Source organism: Lytechinus pictus, chromosome 17, assembly GCF_037042905.1.
Source record: "Lytechinus pictus isolate F3 Inbred chromosome 17, Lp3.0, whole genome shotgun sequence".
In the NCBI taxonomy this organism is placed as follows: domain Eukaryota; kingdom Metazoa; phylum Echinodermata; class Echinoidea; order Temnopleuroida; family Toxopneustidae; genus Lytechinus; species Lytechinus pictus.
In genome coordinates, this window is record NC_087261.1 from 14140734 (window position 1) to 14159927 (window position 19194).

Sequence of the window (19194 nt, forward strand, 5' to 3'; positions counted from 1 at the left end):
TAGATCGAAAGTCTATCGTTAGTCTAGATCTAGGCTAGACCTAATTTAATACATGAATGCAGTCGCACAGCACTGACTGAGTCTGGTTGGACTAGATCTATACTTTTTTACAAATAGATCTAGACCTTGTGCATGAGATTATGAAATTATGTTGTTAAAATGAAATGAAATAAGATTCGGAAATAAAAAGTTGCAGATTTTTTTGTGGGGGGAGGCAGACGTGGAAAAATTAAGAGAAACCTGAAATTCAGAAAGCGAGGGCCAGACAGAAGCCACCAATATTATTACCGAGGGCCGTTTTTTGCATTTTCTAAAGTAAAATTGAAGGGTTTCATGCAATTCTTTTTTATGACAGTTTTCACATTTAAGCTCCCACCAAACCCCTCCCCCCTACACTTAGAAAATTTATCCCTAGAATAAAATAAATTCCTGCAGCAGAGTCTCGAGAATGCCTGTAATCTTACCAGATTATCTTACATTATATCATGTAAAATTACAGGAAATTGGTATTTAATGTATGGAACCTTACAAATTTCCTAGGTTAAACACAATTTTCCCCCTTTCAAACAGACCTGTTCTGTTAAATTGTAGAAAAATTCCTGTTTTATGAATTTACATAATGATTCTGTAATTGCTTTCTGCAAAATCTTGATTTTTCTTTAAAATCAGGGTTTTTTAACGGTGTACATACGGCCAAGAAAAAGATCACTTATTATTCTCTCTTTTCTTTCACAAACAGGTTGATTTTATAACAAAAACAGTAGAGGTCTTCCTATGGTTAAAGATGATGATCATAAGTGCATGCATCATTTTGCAGATTCTCATCCAGGTATAAAAGTTAAACTAACCCATACAAAATTACAGATACATTACTTGCATTGAATGTTAACCATGTTTACATTAAATGAAAATAACCTGAGCCACTAAGAGGTAGGATCTATACTGAATATACACTTCTTATATGTACAGGTTCTCGAGTCTAAAATAGAACCAATGCCAAAAGCTATGTACCTTGGGCAAATTTATTAAATAAGGTCATGTCCTTGATCTAGTATTGAAATGACCTTTTTATTTCCTGTTTGTTTATAAACAAAGCAAACAAAGCAAACAAAGCAATATTTATTTTTAATGTTTTATCTTTTATAGAATTCATTTTAATCATTCTTTAGTGTGATATTTATATTTCATATTTGTAGATTTACGATTTTTTTTAAATCTTGTTATTATTTTACATTTTGTCCAATAGGATGATGCAGTTTTACAATTTCCATGGAGGTGATTGATGATGATAAATAATTGGTGAAGTAGGCCTGATAGAACAGAGACTGGACCACAAAGAGAAATACAACCTACAGCAGTTATATGAGTGAGTGAGTTCAATTAGTGATTATTTTTTATAATGGGGGTTTTCACAATTTTTTTAGGCAACAAATAGACCTGCCTCTGAAAAAACCATTTCAATTTTGTTTTTAGATTATAGTTAGTGTCGTTTTATTTGCAGATCAGAATATTCTGTGCAACAAAACATATCAATTTTAATTCTGACTATTATTTATAATAATAATATAGGGTATTTATATTGCGCACATATCCACCTTGTTAGGTGCTCAAGGCGCTCCTATATTACCCTATATATATATATAAAATTTACCTATATATAAAATTTATATATGTTTATATGTTTATGAGAAGTCTCTGACATTTTTTTTTATATAGAGTACATGTAGTTATAATGGAGAGTGGTATGTAAACTGTATAGAAAACGTTTAAGCGATATGCTTTATAGAAATACAAGTTAATGATTAGTAGAAGTAAGATTTCCTATGTTATGTGTTATAGTCTCACTTTTCTTAAAACATTTATGTTTTACAAATCATGACAATTTTAATTTAAATTCATTGATTTTATTTCTCTATTTTTTCAATCTGCAGGACTGGTGTAACAGATGTTTTCATTCAAGAAATCCAACAATTCGAAATTGAGAAGTCTGACTTAGGAAGCACTTGTTGAAGATGGAAAAAGTTTTTTTTTCAAGTCCATTAAAAAAAAAATTATCACAACCCCAAATTCATGACGTATGAAATTTCTTGTTGATTTTCATTAAAACTGGTTGCAAAAGGAGAAGCTACAAACATACAAATAGGAGCAGCGGAGCGAAGTTGAAAGGGGGGGGGGGCACAGGGAAAATGCCATATTACGTGAAATTTTTAAAGAAAATCCAATTTTGTGATAGATTTCGACAAAATATTCAAAATGATGTATTTCACCCTTTCCTTTCCTTTTCTCTTTTTTTTCTTGGTCGTGATTTTTTTAAGGTGGGGTGCAAGAGTCCTTCAAGCCCCCCCTCCATCTGTACAAAACTGCTTATCTACCCCCATCCAAATGAATTATTAAACTTAATGCACAAAGGATTTCCTTCATAAGTATATTATGGAAATGAGAATATTGTTGTTTCAAAGGGCACTCGTCAAGGTGACCATAAAACGGGTCCTGAGGTGAAAGGGGCAAAGAACAAGTTCTTTAGGAACACTTTTCTTGGGTTAAAGGGGGAAGTGATTCGAGAAAGGGCACTTACAAGTAGGCGAGGGGACACTTTTTAACACATGAAACGGGCCCTCAGATGAAAGGGCACAGACCACGTTCGGGGGGGGGGGACATTTTTGGGGTTAAAAATTGCATACAAGGAAGAGCACTTGGTAACACCTAAAACGGGTTCTCGTCAGGTGAAAGGAACACGGTACACGTTCGTGAGGGGGCATTTTTCTTGCATAAAAGGACACTTTTCAGTGCTTCAAAAAGTATGGGGAACTGTGCCCCCCCCCCCAGGATCGCTGCCCCAGCATACAAAAAAAAACATTTTCTTTTGGTTTAAACATATGCTTAAGAAAAAGGTAAAGCTTAATCCTCTGATACTGTGATATTTTTCTGGCTAATTAATAAAATTCACTACTAACCAGAGAATTCCTTCATGTCTTTCATTTGTGTTCATATTCAAAATTCAAAATGAGATGGAGATCGAGAGAGGGAAAGAGTGATGAGAAAGAAATGGAGGGGCACATATGAAGAGATACTAGTAATTTAGAGGGGGGGGGGGTGGTAAGAGAGCGAGAATGTGGGAAGTAGGAACAAAAGGGGTGGAAGAGAAATAAGACGAGATTTATGGAAACCAGGAGATAGATAACAAGTGGGAAAAGAAGAAGGAAATGTATGAAGAGTTTTGTTGCAAAAGGGGTTAGGGCCACTTTGGACCATTCCGAGAAAAGCCATGTTTTTATTCTCACTTATTGCAATATTCTTTATGAGAAACTAAATTGTCATTATACTACCCTATCATGTGAACAGTGAACATAAAATTGGGTATAAAAGAAATCTACCTGTCTTCAATTTTTTTTCTATATACTTCAAAAAAATTATCATTGTGTACCTAACCCCTTTTGCAAGTAAACTGAAGTGAATCCAATCTCTTCTGAAAAAAAGTCATTTTTCTTTGCCAATTCCATTTACGTTTTCATTTGAATCTAAAACTTTCTTTGGTATCATCGGAGTGACTAAAAATTTATAGGTTTAGAGACAAAACAAAATTTATGAAGAATGGACCTAACCCCATTTGACAAATGAGTTCTTCAGAAGAGTTTAGTTATTAGTGATTAGGTCCACTCCAAGAAAAACTTTTTTAATTCTCCCTTATTGCAATATTCTTATGCGAAACTGAATTTTCATGATACCCTACCATGAGAACATAAAATTGGGTATAAAAGAAATATACCTGTCTTCATATTTTTGAAGATATTATTTTCCAAAAAAATTCTGCGTGGACCTAATCCCTTTTGCAACTAAACTGAAATGGACCTAACCCCTTTTGAAAAAAAGTTATTTTTCTTTGCGATTTTAGATCAATTTTTAATAGGAATTTCAACTTTTCTATGGTATCATCTTATAGAGCTACTAAAAATATATACATTAAGACAAAAAAATCAAGTTTGATGAAAAATGGACCTAACCCCTTTTGAAAGTGAGCTCTTCATAAAGGCGGCACAAAAGAACTTGAGTGGGAAAATGATTACGGTACATGAAAAAAAAACAGAGTAAGAAATGCTGGAGAATAAAGGGGATAGGAAACGTATTAAACTTGATAAACTGGGGCCCGTTTCATATGAGTTACAAACTACTATGGTATAACCAACATATCATAATCAAGGTTACCACGGTGATCACAATAATAGCGATGTTTCAATAGCTGTAATTCATTATGAAACGGACGCCAGATGAAGAAAGCAGGCACGGGGATCCATGAAGGAGGATTTTTTTTCTTCTCGAAATTTGTAACAAGAAATGTTTTCTTTTAGTGGTGAAAGTTATTTATTTTTTTCAGTAACCATACTCAACCAGCGAAAATTACCATCAAATTGTAACAACCGTGTTTTGCCCCCCAACCCCACCCCCCCCCAAAAAAAAAAAAAAAAAAAAAAATTGGGGTCAGTACAATATTATTACAGCCCCTTTTGATCTTTCCGCGGTCTCTGCCGGCTATTTAGAGTCGAGATTCTTTACATTTGTTAAAAACCAATATTGCTGTATATCTTAACATGTGACATTTTTGGAATGGCAAAAGCACTGGAGACCTCTTTACCTAACCACGACTTGATCTACTCTTTTTAATCTTCCCTTTTATACGGTAATTAGCATAGGCCTATAAGACGTAATACAAACAATGCTTTGTTTTTAAGTGATATCGCTTGTGATATCGATACTTTATAGAGCGCAACGTATCGCCTCAGATTTGCGCTTGCTTGATTCGCTGAATCCTTCGCGTCACGAGCGCGTAACAAAATGAATACATTAATGAATTTGCCAAGTTGATCTTTGTCATTGCGCTGATGTGCGTATTGTCTAATACACGTACAAAACCATAGTTGAAGAGGGAGCATCGTACGAAATTAATATTAATGAGGGCTTATTTTAGCTTCTAATGGATTAAACAAAATGGCGGTAGCTTCGGGGGCCTGGTATCATAGACTAATAAATACGTATAGACTGAAAGGTAGCACCCGCGGAAAAGCCTCATTTAAATAACATTTGCATATAACGTACAGATACTCCATAGAAGCTCCATGGTGATAAGCGTATTTTGTACCACTTTTGGCCACACCTCCTGGGAGACATTTGAACCGAATCCTAAGCCCCCATTTGCATATTGCTAATGAATCATTTATTTTTTCTTTGCGTATTCGCAAGATACTATGATTTGATTGGACATTACCTCATGAATAATGTATTTTTCTATTGAAATTCGTACGTCATAATTTGACCCCTATCGTCACTTCGGCTTAATCAAGGGCTGAAAGGTGACGTCACCCGCACAGAAGAAGGTTATTTCCTTGAAAGATTTTCGGTGAGTACTGTCAGATTAACGCTGAATTTTAATTCATTTACAAAAATAAATCAAAAGATCTGATGTTATATGGGATCTTTAGATGTCTGGGTATAACGTGAATTAATTTTTGTTTATAAAAAGTGAACAATTAGGAAGCAAACGACTTGCGAAAACTCAAAACTATTTCCATCGTCGTGAGCTAAAAATGGTGGCTATAAAGCCTATATTACTTGATGTAAATCTCCATCTGCTACCATTTGAGACCTCGTATATTCAATTCACGCCAGACTTTCGGGCGAGAGTTTCTCTGAAATTTCGATTCCTACCGAAGATCTCAGCAGGCATGAAAAGAACTAGAATCTAGATAACGTTTAGGCTAGACATATTGAGTTTAGAAAGACATTCACTCCATTAACCCGTCCCTTTGAATTCACATATCAAGACAATACTAGGACCGTAGCCTCTAGAGTAGATCTAGAGTCTAGTCCTCGATCATTTTGTAAAAAAAGATGTTTTTCCCAAACTTATTTCTAGGCCTACTAATAATACGGTACCGGTACTAGGCCTAGGCCTACACTAAAGTTAGTTCTTATGTTTCCTTTTATTTTTTTAAACTTGAAAGTTGGGCCTACCGCCTTGATCTAGATCTAGACCAAGTCTAAGTTAATCTAACTTAAAGAGTTAGACGTAGGGCCTACCCCGGGGTCTGAACGTCGCCACTTCGGACAGCCTCGGACTCGGCAACATAGATCTAGACTAGAGGGGAGTAGAGATCTAGTCTAAGTTGGGCCTAATTCATCGGTAGATCTGATTACAGGTCTTGGCTAAAGCTAAAAGAAAACATTTCTACCTCCCAGCCTATCTAGCTTAGGTCTAACTTGTTATAGACCTAGACTAGACTTGGATCTAGGCCTACAAGTACAACAAAGTCAAAGCGACCTGTAGAATCTATATAGGCCTAGGCTTAGTATTATTTCAGTCAGGGTCTTAAGTTAAGGCCAAAGGGTTTATTTAATTTTGGAGGTTAGCTTTTGTTTGGCCTAACGTGCAGATTTTCTATCGGAGCACTTGTCATCAGAGCAAATGTCACGAAACTATTTTAAAGACACTAGGTCAAGACAGCTTTAGTCTAGATCTAAGTAACATTGAAAGTTCGCAGAATAGTAGGTTTAACAAATATGAAATTTAGATCTACTTTTGATGTAGGCCTAGATCTAGATCTACTTACATTTAGTTCCAGATCTATGTACGTCAGAGTCTATGACTAGATCTAGATTATACGCTATAGTCCAAGTGTTATGTTTTTTTTTTTTTTTACAATAGCTTGTATTGCTAACATTTCTGTCTGTGTATTGTTTTAATCAACAGACATAGAACATGATGCTGCTTCACATCCTCTTTTAAAGACTCAAGAATTACAAGACCAAATTAAGCTGCAGGACCCTCCTGATTCAAAAAGGTAAAAAAAAACAATAATCATCCTATATTACGGTATATATCAAACTGAATGACTTCATGTATTTACATACCAAACGACTTTATCCAAGAATGATTCCAGATGTCAATGATTTCATAATCCTACAATGGTTATATTAAAACCCATTTCAAATTTCAATACCCATGTTCAATAATTTACAAGATAATTGTTTAGTAAATTCTTTTTAGTGTCAATACACAAATTAATTTCTTTGAAATTTTGCTAACTCATAGATTTTGACATCATTGGCATCTGGAGTCATTAATTTTAGCCATGCCTTATTTCGGTGCAAATCAAAATCTACATCTCTGCAAAGAATACATACTGACTATCCAACCATGAATATGATATCAAATTATTTGGGAGAATATACTCTTTCTAGTGGTATAATATGCGTTCATGACATATTTTTACCTTAAATTGGGGTTTTGTGAGGTGTCCCTTTTTTTTTTTTGGGGGGGGGGGGGGGGGGGCTCACACGGTAGACCAAGATCTAAGTTTTATTGAGTAAATGAAAAGAAAATCAGCTCAGAGACTAGGCTGGAGTCGTTTTGACAGGCTCCATTTTCATTTTCACCTGTCATATTTTCACGGGACAATTAATATCACCTACCGGTAGATCTAGCTTGTCAAATTTAAATAAGAAAATCAGAATATACTATACTATAGGCTAAGCAAGTGGAAAGTCATTTGTAATCAATTTATTTGCTTCCTACCCACTCATGAATTCCTCAATCCACACCAGATTTTGTAAAGGCGACTCATTCGGCTTGTGATTTCATTAAGCTTTTATATATTTTTTTATTTCTTTTTATTTTGATGATGGCTTGATTGAATTGCTAACATTTCTGTCTTTTTGTGTGTGTTTTTTTTTCAACAGACATGGAACATGACTCTGCTTCACATCCTTTGTTTTAGAGACTCAAGAAATACAAGACCAAATTAAGGGTTTGTTTTTTTAATTCCAATAATAATTTTCTGGTGGAAGAATTAGGGAATAATGCATTGACAATATGCCAAACATCCTATATCAAACTGAATTACTGCATGTATTTACAATAGAGTATTGTAACCGTTTCCCCCTCACCACTGACCAAACAAAACCCACAAACAATTTAAGAGGGATAGGGTTATTTTAGGGGTAATTATCCTTGCTGATTGTAGCAGTAGTTTTTACAAATATGGATGTAGTTAATGATGATGTTTATGATAATAATACTTAGAATAATAAATTCATTACGATGACATAACAGTAATGATGAATAAATATGATAATTCAGCACTATAATATGTACATGAAATTGTGTAACAATTTTGGCAATGAAGAATTTTTAACAAAAATAATGATCAATGAATTCGGGGGGGGGGGCATGTGACATTTTATCTGTGTTTGTGAGGACAGTAGTCTCTTTCACACCATTTCATCTTAAGCAGATGGGAACGAGCTCTGATCAAAATTTGATCTTTAAACTCAAGAGGAAAATAATTGTTACCTGATTTATGTATTTGGAATAAAATGAATTGAAATAATAATTTTGTCATTGTCACTGAATTAACAAGTCTTCTATAATTCTTTTAGCTGAGAGTTTAGGTGAATCAAGATATTTGAGGAGACACTGAAAGTACTAGTAGAATTAATGGACGAGCAATAGTGAACAAGCAGCATAAATTTAAGAGTAATGAGACCTACATTTTGCAGCCATGGATCAAGGTTGGAGGGGGTGGTAGTTGCAGGTTTTCTCTGTAAAAATCACCCCCATTAAAAAACATAACAAATAATATATAAAGATATTTTAAAAAAATGAATAAATTTGAAAATAAAATAGAAAACAATCCTTTTGAGAACCAGGACCTTTAAGGTGGAGGGCAAAAGACCCCCCCCCCCCCCTTAAATAATTTTTGATCCATGGCTGTTATGTAGATGTGATAGAGAATTTCTAAATATATATTTTTTTTTAATGAGAAAGATACATGGGTGATTTCAAGTTTGCTGTTGAACTTTTGGTGTGGCGTCTTACAAGTTTTACATCATCATCACAGCACCAAAATTACAATCAAATTGATTCATAGATTCATCTCACTTGATGTTGAGCTATTAATGTGATTTGGATTATTTTTGTAAACTCACATTAGGTTTTGGAGGAAGGAAGAACTAAATTGTGCTACGAACACCAACGCCAAAGTTAGAATCACCCAGTGTATTTTCTTTTTTTAATGAATTGCGAGAAGAGCTGAGAGGTGGAAAATATAAGAGAAAGAGTTGTGTGTGTGGTTTAATAATGAGAGTGCGATATGGCAAAGAGAGAGCTGAAGAGAGATTAAAAGAATAGATAATGTATTACAATGATAATGTGAAGGGGCATAGGGTGCACAAGAGAGTGGACAGAGCCAATTGACAATTTACCCACAAGGAGAAACCATTAAGGGCCATTTTATTCTTTATTTATTTTGAGAGGAGGCGGGGATAAATGAGGGAGAAACAATTTATAAAGAGTGGGGAAGAGGAATAAGATGAATAGAGATGACTTTTAAAGACAAAAATTAGGCCAATCAGAGTGTGTGTGTGTGGGGGGGGGGGGCAAAGCCGATCAGTGCGCCCCCCCCCCCCCAATTTGACAGGCTCAATTAAAAATTGTAATGTAAAGTGTGTCCCCCTTCTGAAAGTGAAGACCCCCCTTTTTTTTGCTTTTCAAATTTTTCCTTGAGAAAATGTGCCCGGCCCCTTTGGAAAAATCCTAGATCCGCCCTGCCTGAAACTGATGAAGTTTGGTAATGACATGTCACTTATCTGTGCTCTTAAAAAGAGTGAACACAAAGAAATTAGATTACCCCCCCCCCCCCTGCAAAAAAGAATTAAATGATCATTATCAATAATTGGAAAGGCTTAGCGTAAAAAACACACTATTAATTAATTACAGAAAATAAATAGGTTCTAATTAAATCCAATCCTATTTTCTAAAGAAATTTTGGATTCAGAATTTGTTTTTACTATATCATTAATAACATACACTGCGATGTGAAACATGCCTCTAGTGATTCTGATCTGGAGAACAGCAGAGAAAGGTCGTATTTTTTTTAAATGAAAGAACCAAATTACAAAACCAGTAAGTGAAACGTTCAAACTGAAATACATTGTTATTATTTATATTGGCGTATTGTTATTGTGAAATAAACTAGTTCGTAAATATCTTCCCCTTTCATTTACACCAATGTTAAAAAGAAGATAAAAACAGGCTGATTCACCCCCCCCCCCTCCCCTATCTCCAGGTTAAACAAGATTAAGAAAAGTGTCAGGCTGCGGTGCTAGTGTACGTTGTTGCATGTAAACTGCATTCTATGCACGGATTGAAAAACGATGCATGCATGATGACTCATTGTAGTGAAGAACACTGATTGGTCAATAGTAGTAAGAAGTAGATTAATCACGTGATGAATATATTTAATTTCATGAATAATTAACGCAAAGTTGACCTCGCTCAATGCGCATGCGTGACGCTGATCTCCACTTTCTGCTTCGTCATATAAAGAGTCTATTGGGATGTGTGGAGCAGCGAACTGATGAATTATTCATGTATATGCAAATGGGGGCTTAGGATTTGCCCAAATGTCGCCAACAAAATGGCGGAGCTTCGGGGGCCTGCCTGGTATTTAGCCAGCTTATAAGCGTATTGTACCTTCATTTTTACTGGGCGCAATTAATGAAATCGTATTGTGACGTCATCTCCTAAAGCCGTGCAACGGTACTTTTTGGACGGTACATTTTGGATGGTACGTCTTTTGTGCAACGGTCCGAATGTTTGACATTCAGCCTCCCATTTGCTCGCGTACAGCAAGCTAAGTAGGCGTTGTACAATATTATATAGCAGGCAACGTTTGTATCCATTTATATATTTATTTTAACGTACTAGACTAGACAGGGGTAGTGTTTTGTCATTATCAACTTTCATTGTCTTCGATTGGCTAAGAAGCACTGTTAGTATGGTAACTGTCGGATAAAACATCCGACAGGTCCTTTCATGAAATGCTCCCAATTTTATGTATACAAATAAGATGACACTCGTATTTAAAGTAATAATAATTCATTGATAATTAATAATTTAACATTCGTATCGATATTAATTTGTACACACCTAGCTCACATGAAATACTGGGTGGATTCCAACGTATGTCATTGCTGATGTCGATACAGGTAATAGTAGGTGGGTTGTAGTTCGCTTTGTAGCCGGTGTCACAGGTAAAAATAAGAACATCGCCTGGGCTGTAGATCGCAAGAGTCCCGTTGTGACGGGTACCAGAAACGGGTTGGGGTTGATTACAAGCGGCTTGAACTGTGTGAGGTAAGAGAGAAAATACTACGTTAGTGATAGGGAGTGGAAACGAAATCGTAAGAGGGTCTCACACTAAGCTCGGTGCACACTACACGATCCGATGCGATCCGATTTCCAAAGACACTATAATAACATTTGCTAAATGAACATTAGAGACTATATCATTCCAGGTAAATATTTTTGAAAAGTGGTATGAAAAACATCAGAACCACCGACGGATCCGGGGGGGGGGGGCACAGCCGGCCTGTGCCCCCCCTCCTTGAGAGGAACAATTAAAGTTTGTAATGTGAAAATGCCGTTAAAACAAAAGTGCCCCCCCCCCCTTTGAAAGTGAAGAATTTTTTTTTTCGTGGACGAAATACCCTTAATATTTGGTTAAAAGCATTTTTTGCTTGTCAATTTTTTTCGTGGACGAAATCCCCTTATTTTTTTGTTAAAATCCCCACTTTTTTTGCTTGTCAATTTTTTTCTCGGGAAAATGTGCCCCCCCCCCCTTTCGAAAATCCCTTGATCCGCCCCTGATCAGATAATCAATAATTCGTAATGACGTCATCATCGGCTACGACTTGAAACCGATCTGGACTTTACTCCGACCACACGGCTAGCAGCAAAGCAGAATTCCAACTTTAGTATTCCGAGCATCATGTCGAACTTCAAATAAGATAGATTTACTAATTGGAAGTTTCATATTCAATGCAAAATGCGATTTGTTCGAAAATCGCATCGTATTAGTCGGATTGAATGCGACGGAATACAGTGAGAGTCGGTCAAACACGGCTGTGTGACACACTTGTCCGTTCTGCGTCGATATTGTTTTAGAACGGTTCTTAATTGTTCGGTATACAACGGTCCAGTATCGTCGTTGACCCTCAAGACCAACACTCGACTGCTCAAGGCGAATGAAAGCATGATGGCCATCTGAGGAGCGTTTCTTCATACATTTTTGTCCATCAAGTTGTCGGATCTGAAAATTTTACTTTTTTTTGATTGACTGAGAATCAAAATTACTACCGCAACGGTAACTGTCAGATAAAACAAGGTTTGTCTCAGTGGCGTACAGATTTGGGGGGGGGGGTACTTGGGGAATATTCCCCCAATTACATGCATAATTATGTAAAACTACATGATAAAAGTTACATTTTTGGTAACTATATGGTAAAGGACACGACCGGGAACGATTTGGGCAGTGGTCCCAGGCAGTTCATGGCTGCAATCATTTTCTACATGATTGTTGTGTGTTACCTAGAGCATGTAGAGTCATTATAGTTAATCAGTAAACAAAAACCGAATTCCTGGCAACTAACATATCGAAATGCCTGAAGCCAATGAATATGTTCCAAGTTCTTCCAGCCAATTAATAGCTTTGTTGTTAATATCCCTTTAACATGAATGACCAAACAATTCTACAAATTACAAGCTATATTTTTATCAAGATTTTCAAATCAAAGCAAATTTGGAAACATCCATACGGGCGGCATAAGGGCATAAGAAGTGATGCAGTCCTGAACAAGTGGCTTTATTTTTCTCTCAAAGAGAAATAAACATAATTTATTAGCACAAAATCCAGCGCACTCTTTTTCAATACTATTATTTATTTTTATTTTTACTTCTTTTTCCCCGATACTCTTTTCTTTTCATTTCCTTAATCCATCACGTGGTGGCACTGCCCTTGATCACACACACCACAAAACATTACTTCATGTAGAATTGGAGATCACTATAAGATCATTTTATGGGCGGATTAACTCAATATTACCGTAATGAGACAACATGCAAATCAAATTGACTTTTGAACTCTGAGATGGTTTGTCTCAAACAATGTAATATTACTTTCCATCCAATTTGTATAGCTTTGGTGATAAAGAAGTCATTCCCTGACCTATAATAAACTGAATGATTTTTTAAAGGAATCAAACAAACTCTAAATCAGTGGAGGACTATAGAAATATTTTATCATTTAAAATATAAAATACAAAAAATATGGATGTGGGGCAAGTCGACTCCCTTACTGTTGCTTGCATTACACCGATGGTGTGAAAACAAGCGAACAATGAAAAAGCTGAATTCTTAGGGTGAGCTTGCCCTTTAAGCGTTTTATATAAATATAAAAATAACGCATCAATTTTGACAAAGTGTCAATGATGCTGACAGGGAGGACAGAGACATGTCCTGTTTAAAAGAATTTGTCAAACTTTCTTGCATATTTGACATTATACCCGCCCATAAAGTCTACATAATTCTATCCCTTCTGTGCTCTTACCGGGGAAGCATTATTGTCACCCAAACACCAATGGCAAACATCTGATGTCCTTCGTTGAATACCACATCAATAAAGAAGATGCAGTTTTAAATACCAACAGGGGAAATCAGCAAATAGAAATTACCAATATTTGTTCGGATCGCCCTCGGACGGGCGAAATCTTTGAATACATGTAGCTTAGGTGACAGTGGGAATACGGACTCTGCAAGGCTCAGTTATCAAATATTATTATGTTTGGTTACTTTTTTTGATGGACAATATAAAAAAGTCTTACTCGGAGAGGGTAATAGTAATAATGATAATAGCTGGATTAATAGAGCGATTTTTTTTAACCAGAGTATACAAAGCACTGCTATTAGCTTTTACCCCGACTATAGCTCGGCTACCTAGGCGCACAAGCATTCGAGGAAATTCTTCCTACCGGGTACCCATTCACCTCGCCTAAGTTGAGTGCAGCACAACGTGGGTAAATTTCTTGCTGAAGGAAAACACGTCATGGCTGGGATCGAACCCACGTCCTTCAGATTGAAAGACGTGAGTCATAACAGAAGACCACGACGCCCTGATAACTGGTAGTATCATAATCGCAAGGGGCAGATCGAGGACGGGAGGGGTGTCCCCATGTATCATCTGCCAATAATAATGTGATTTTCGACAAAATTACGGGGGTGTAAGCCCCGCCTCGCCCCTCACTGCCAGTAACTGTGCATCAGTGTGTTCATGGACCTACATGTGCCATGACATAAATATTGGTTAGAATAATCAGATGATCAAAAAGATCAGGAACTGCCGGTGGTCATGAAAACTTCAAGAATATAGGTGGGTGGGTGGTATGAATGCTCCCTATTCTGATCGCTCAATATGCTACTGACGTAAATCCAACATAACTGTCGAACAATGCTCAACCTGCTTGAGGGGAATTTCTAGCTAGACCCGTACCCTGTGCTCCGTGACGCGCGACGAGAAAACATGTTCTCTTATTCCAATTTAATGCGCATTGTCTCTTTTTATGCAAGATGCAAACAAACAAAAAGTTTTCTCGCTGTTGTTTTTCGCAACATCTAGGGAATGTGAAATGTATTCAAACGAAAACGAACGAGAACGTGTATTTTAATGGTGTAGACTATTATCGGTTGTCTCGCGAAGCGGTTGAAACTTGAAAATAAATTCATATGTATTTTTTTCGTTTTTACACGATTTTACTATCCCGATGAAAATTTGGTCCGGAGGGAATACACAAAGCAATGTTAATGGTGGTGATCAGATGATTTCTGACATAAATAGCGACACCCAAATAAAGATAATTAAAATGTGTCTATCTGAAATCAGAAGCATAACGAATGTAACATCAAGGATACATTTACTTCTATTTCAATCCATACAAAAATATACCGGTGTGTAGGCTCAGTTGTTAGAGCGTCCGTCTCACAACTGGGAGGTCGTGAGTTCAAACCCCGACCGCGTCAGCCCCATCAAAAGACGTAAAAAGATGGCGTTCAACATTTGAGTGGCTGCCGGGCCCACGATCAATATTGGGCAAAATTAATCTTCGGAAAACTTTTATTCTCAGATTTTCTATTTGTAATAAAATTTGGATTTATTTAATTTTTCATTTCCCTATTGATCATAAAAATTCATATCCCTGTATGTCCAATTTGAGTATGGGTCTATGACCAAGACTTTTGCCAAGATAATAGAAAGCGGAATGCTTCAGATAATTTCCCCTCCTAAATCATGGTTCTCGACAGCAAAAAAATCTAGGGAAAATGGCCCCCGCGTGCATGGATGCACTGTGAGCTAAACAGACAAGTAAAACTTTCTAGCCGTCTGTTTTTGCGTACCTGGGGAGTGTTTCATCAACATTTTTGTCCGACAAGTTGTCAGATCCGACATCTTTCCTAGATTTTGATTGGCCGGGAGGCATTGTTACTATGGAAACTGTCGGACAAAAAGGGACTTGTCGGATAAAACGTCCGACAAGTCCTTTCATGAAACGATCATCTGATCTATTTCAGTTCATTTGTACATTTATTGTTGTCGCTGATATATGTAGAAGTCATGTTGAATTATTTACTGTTGGGGTTTTAACTTACCCCGCAATGCTGTGTAATACTGCAAATTTACAAGATCAAACAGGAGACGTTTGAAAGTTCAACATGATCAATGGCTCGCTCATGAACAGTCAACAGATACGTGTTATCTTTCTATAAAAATATATGTATTTAGACTTCAATTACTGTCTGAAGTACTCGGTATTTCTTTTTAGCGGTTAATGCTTCCCTGTTGAACAAATGAACACACCTTTTCTGTTTTACAACTCCTCCTATTTAAGTTTTTCTCCTCTTCAATTTCTCAATCATTTAACTTTTCATATACATTTCTTTTCTCCATTTCTCTCACCCTTTACGTCTCTCTCACAAACGTGAAAACAACTATAAATATATATATTCATTACATTCTCCTAAACCTATACGCAAATATTGCCATGAACACTCTTCTACGCTTGTCAAGGGCGTATCGGGAAAAAGAAATACGTTTTGTTCGGAAGTAATGTTGCGAGACAGTGACACTGATCATAAAAATTAATGCTCATATTGATTAGCTTTCTGCATTCATCATGATCAACGTACCATACTGAGTTGATTATTGAGATAGTTACTTTGCATTTTCTCACGTGTTTGAAAAACAAGTCAGGAACAATTATATAAAATCATCAAGATACAGTATGCTATAATATCCTACTGATCACGATCATCATGATCATTATGGTGTGGTGATGGATGTTTTTTCCTTTAAGCGAATAAAATGAAATCGATTGTTTTCCAGGATATTATCAATGAATACAAGAAAGAGAGAGGAAATTAACCCAGTGTCAAAACAATTAAAAAACGTTCATGTAAATTTATACATGTAGATTTATAATTCTGGAATATTTATTACCTCTTGTAGGCCTTCATGTTTCATTGATAGGACAAACTGCTCGAAACATACATGTCGTTTAAAATTAGATATAAAGAAAAATATTGATTAACCCCTGAATCAACACTGAACATCACATCAACCGAATTTGTCGACGAGTATGTACTCTTCCATTTATCAGTACGTGCTTCTCCCCCCCCCCAGTCTGGGAAAATTGAAACGAATCCCAGTCTTGCAAAGAAACCATGAAAGATAGGAAAAACAAAATCGCACTCTGCAGGTTGTCGAAGTTTGACCTCAAAGTGATGCCTTTTGTGACGAATTCGTGCGCGGAACGCAGGCTCTGTCTGTCGCAATTCTTTCACGGCGAGGATCCTATTGTTCAAATTTAGAAAAGGAAGGTAAACACATTCCAAATCTGCACAGCCAATTGCTGACTGTTCCCCCTGCTTCGTGTGGCACCAAAATTAATGAGGAAATACTTGGCTAAAATATAATAATCCACAATGTTGCAGGCAGAAGTGTTGGAAATGACTTACTATTTTCCAGATTGGAATATCTTAATTTTGGTCTATGTACTACTCTGGTGGAAGCAAGTCAGATACCGACTTTACTAAATGTGAAAAATTACAAAAGGTAGAACATACATGTATCCAAGGGTAGAAAATATTTTTGAGTGGCATTTGATTACTTTGAAGCCCTTTCAATGTCGTAATTCTACAACTCGCATTCTTTGATAATCGGGTAACCATTTACCCATATTGATGAAATGCTGCCCCGCCCCTCTCGCAAAAAAGAAGACCTAATCGTTCTCAAGCATGCACTTACGCACGATGCCCATCGATACGCCAGCAAGAAGGCCTTTTCGTAGATTGCGGACTATGTACGTGTGATCTTGAGTAGATTCGTCGTCAAATTCCAAGGCCGTTTTAAAATTTGAATTCACACATTTCTTGCCGTGCAGATTAAAGTATCTTTATCTCGAGTGTATCAACAGGTAACACTCTTTATCGATGCTTTTTTTTTTGTTCACATTCATTGACAATAAATAGATGGGCCTATTTGCTTTTCAACGTGGTGACGGCATTGTAGTTACAATAAGAACTGGCGCGAAAATATTTAATGAAATATAAGATAAGCTTTAAACTCTCAAATGAAAAGGGAAACCCGCTATTGAGTAAATACAAAAAGGCGTGATTGTTCGGAAAATAGTTACAAAAAGGCGTGTTTCAAGAGCAAATATTCACCCAGCATTTTGTAAAATTTACACATTTAGAAATATCTTACCAATCAAACATCTATTTTCCCTTTAACTTTATATTGGTCAAATCTTTCCGATTAATTTCAGTTTTCGGTCAGGTACTAAGCTAATCAATTAATGGAAATGGTAGACCAACGCTATATTCAAGAAATGTGCTATCTAATTAAGATAGATGACGTCTTTAACTTGTGACTACCATTGGCGGCGGAAGCCAAACAATTTAGGGGGGTCCACCTGAAATTTTGGGATGGACACAGGTAAAAAAAAATTGACAAGCGAAAAAGAAAAAAAAAGTTATACATTTTTTTTAGGGGGGACCGCCCCCCGCCCCCCCCCGCTTCCGCCGCCTATGCTATGGTGACTACATTGCATCTCTTTAATGTTTAGTGTCGTTTTCATTAAGTTTTGTTTTGTTGTGTCTTTTTTTACGAATCTCATATCAAGCATTATACAAATTCTTGAATGCATATGGCCTGGCCAATCATTTTTACCTTTAATGCTTTGCATTACACTGTCACTGTACACTATAAAAATGAAAGATTGGAAAGAGGTAAGCCACTCTTTAAAAGGGATGCGGAATGACAGCATTTTTAATAAAAAGCGGAAAACGCTATCCTTTTCCATCCTTTTAGCGTTTTGTGTCTTTAGAGTGTAGATGTAATCCCGATTGGATGTGAATAAACCAAAACCTTATTTAAACTTTTGCTCATTTTCACAAAACTTTCTGTTTAATGAACAATATGGAGGCTATATGCCAACGAAGGAAACGACAACATTCCAATTTCCTCTGCTATTGTAGTTTTGAAACATAAAAATAATAATTGCAACTTTCTACAAGATCTGTCTTTCAAACATCGGAATAACCATTATTAATTTTACTTGATCTGATGCTTTTAAGAGCTTCTTCATTGTCAGTTCTACACGGATATCTACGCTGCTCACGTACATGTATAACATTTTATGGAATTAAGAAAAAAATTTATGTAATTTATGTTGATTATTGATACATCTGATCTCTATTTATATTCTTTGTTGATTTTTTTTTAATAAGTTGTACGCTACATGGAATCCTTCTGATCATTGCCCAAAGGCTCCAGTGGCCATCTTGCAGGGGAGGGGGGGGGGGGGGGGTAGACGTGCCCTAGCACCCTCTCAAATTTGGGATACCTATGGGAGAGGGCTGTCTCGTCACCCCATCCATCCCACATATAGGGCCCCCAAACTCTCACGAAATCGTCTCGCATGGCCAAGGATGTTAGGCCTACCATTTTTTTTTTATCACAGAATATTCCAATAAATCTACAAATTCACTATTATCATAAATATCCATGCTGGAATGTGTCTTATATGTCATTCTTTACATGTAACTGTTTAGTAGTGCAGAATGTCGTCGGGGGACGTCTCTTCCGCGTTTCTTTTGGAATTATAACGACCCAGCTGGAAACAAAAGATCAATTTCTCACCCCAGTGTAAAGAAGGTCATCAATGGTAAGTCTTATACCTGTCCATTAAAAAACCTTTTAGATCATGGCAATGGTGTTAAGTAAAATCCCATAAAATCAATAACTCTAACAA

The 19194-nt window shown here is 36.4% G+C and overlaps 1 long non-coding RNA gene across 1 annotated transcript; it reads left to right on the forward strand.

Annotated features, from left to right (window-relative positions):
• The first annotated feature begins 5063 nt into the window (after positions 1-5063).
• On the forward strand, positions 5064-8384 carry LOC135157156 (uncharacterized). Its single transcript, XR_010296197.1, has 3 exons — positions 5064-5392; positions 6743-6833; positions 7732-8384. It is a non-coding gene; the product is annotated as an uncharacterized LOC135157156 (long non-coding RNA).
• Positions 8385-19194: the final 10810 nt, after the last annotated feature.